The sequence below is a fragment of the Empidonax traillii genome, unplaced genomic scaffold (assembly GCF_003031625.1).
Source record: "Empidonax traillii isolate 1590-97213 ecotype Southwest subspecies unplaced genomic scaffold, ASM303162v1 scaffold2024:size42333, whole genome shotgun sequence".
Classification (NCBI taxonomy): domain Eukaryota; kingdom Metazoa; phylum Chordata; class Aves; order Passeriformes; family Tyrannidae; genus Empidonax; species Empidonax traillii.
Window position 1 is genome coordinate 640 of NW_020957217.1, and position 2,651 is coordinate 3,290.

Here is a 2,651-nt window from a genome sequence, read left to right on the forward strand (position 1 = left end):
GTTAAACTTTAACGCACTGGTAATTGAGAGAGCGGGTTTCAACTCTTTTTTGTGAATTCTGTTTCACTTTATAAATTCACTCAGGTTTTAATGGAGCCGTCTGCTGGAGAGCTGTACATTTTCTACCAGAGGAAAAAAAAAAAAATCCTTCTTCCATCGACACGATTATTGGCCAAACGCCCAAACTTGTTGCGTTTGTCTTGCGATCTCCTGTAAAAACTAGTGGTTCTAATGGAGTAAAATATTCATTTAAAACACAGTGATATGCCGAGGAAAGGGCCGGGGTTTAGAGATACAGAATGCGAAGAAGCAGTTGAAAATATAATTGAGGAAATTGTGAGTGAGATGGTAAAATTAGGAACATGGGAGACTTGGACACCAGGACAGGTCGGTGTTTGCTTCTGCGCTTCTGTCTCGGCCTCTCTTCCTGCTGTCTGTGAGTGAGACACGTTCCAGGTGCTCACATCTGTTCTTACTGCCAACCATTTCCCTTTTAGATCCGAAAAAAAAAAATCCATCTTAAAAAGTCAGTGCTTTGACTCAGTGTGTTTTCCTAGAAGACATTTTCTTGGGGGGGGGGGGGGGGGGGGGGGGGGATAAAAAAAAAAAAAAAAAAGACAGAAAATAAGAAGAAAATTGAAGAAGGAGACATAAGTTTTATCATCCAATTTTTTTTTCACCACGCCACCCTCCACTCCCTGAGAAGTTAAAGCCCAGCCCCGGGAGATCAGGCACAATAACACCCCACCATGAAAGGTTTGTCATCCTTTCCCAGCCCCATTTAGCCGGTTTTTCAAAACTGATTTTTTTTTTTCCCCTGACAAACTCCGTGCAGTGCGGGACAGCGCTGCAATGCCGAATCCCCTCAGCCACTGGGGCAAGTTAGAATCAATTCACTGGTCACAAGAGGACCGGGGGGCCTCCGAGGTCCCCCCTGCAGCGAGTCCTACAAGCCAGATCCACACCGAGCTCCTCCTGTCCCCTGCTGGGGTGACCCTTATCTTCAGAGGGAAGTAAAGACCAACAGATACAGTGTATCCTGAAAAACCCAAACAATCACCTGCAAAGTGCCCTTCTATGGAGGGAGCCGGGCTGCCGCGGGACAGGGCAGTAGAACCCCGCAGGCCCGCTCCAGGCTCCCAGCATCCCATTCTGAACCCCTGTCCGCCCTGTATTTGATTCAGAGATGATGTGGAGAACGGTGTCCGCCAGGGCGAGGGTCAAAATTGAAGGGCTTTTTCCTGAGCATAGTTCCCGGGACGCGTGGAACACCCCGGGGAAGAGATTCTGCTGAGAGCAGCCGTGGTTTCTGCGAGGATTAGCTGTCAGGGTTGAGCCAGCAACGGGGATCTGGTTGCCAGAGAGGGGGTACCGCTTCTGTTCATCTCCCGCAGCACTGCTCTGCACCATCGCGATTCACTCCCAGGCTCCGAAAGGCTGTGGATTATAAGCAACAATTTTTCTTACAATAGGTAGAGGTTTTCAGACACTGGTGCTTATTAAGCCCATGTTTCCTTTGTACTTTATTTGTGAGGAATCTCGTTGTCTGGGACGTGTGAGGACACACGGAGGCCGGTACCCCACAACTGCAGGTCAGGAAGAGCGAGTCTTTGAATAATAAAATCCTGTATTAGAAGCTAACATCGTGCAGAGTGGAAACCTTTTACCTGGGAAAGCTTTTTACCAGAAATCACGTAACACTCGTATCTATACTTCCATTTCAGCTCAGAGTACAAAAAGTCTCATACTCTAAACCTGATGGAAATGAAATCTGATTAGATGCTACAGAAACACCGAAGAGCCTGGTTTCGCTTGGTTTACAGAATTGGGCTTGTTTTATTCCCCGATGTACTCGAGGGTAAAATAGGCCCTCCCTGGATTTCACATCCCCTTGCAAATAAGACCCTGGCAATTGCAGACATAGCAGCACCTCGCAGTGGTCTTTAAGCCGTCCCCGATGCTTTCACGGGACACAGACCGGGCGAGTGGATCCAGAACAGAAGCACTGTCTGAAAAGTTCATTAAAATCACTGGACGAGTTTGGTACTTTGGCGCTGCTGGTCTCTAAATAAAAGTCACTTTGGAAGTTCAGCAGTGGTTGGATAAGAATCGCCGGTTGCTGTTGCGGCTTCCCCCTCTCCACATCGGGTCCCCGCTGCCACCCCCCTGGAGCAGGCAGTGGTTCGGGACAGCGGGGACATCCCTCGCCTGTGCTGGGCATCCCGGGGAGGGAGAGAAGGAGAGAGAGGAGAGAAATGATTTCACTAGCTAGAAAACAACTCTCCCTGGAGTTCCACAGGAAGGCAGCTACACGCGTCACACAGAACCAGTTTTTCTGGGGAGCTGAGCGTGCTCAGCCGACAACCCAAGAGGTGTCAGGGCATAGGCAGATGGGACCGTGTCCCAGGACCTCGAGACAGAGCATCCCTTTTCGAAACTCTTTGTTTCCCTCTGAGGTTAGTTCAGAGTCCTCAACCAAATCGGTTTCCTCCAGACGCTGCTCTTGATACGAGAGGAGTGCAGAAAAATCCTAGAGGCAGTTTCTGAATAAAGCTAGTTCAGTAGACTGGAATTGCTGAAGAAGCAAGGGAAGGCAAGGGAGGGCAAGGGAAAGGCAGGAGAGGAGAGGAGAGGAGAGGAGAGGAGAGGAG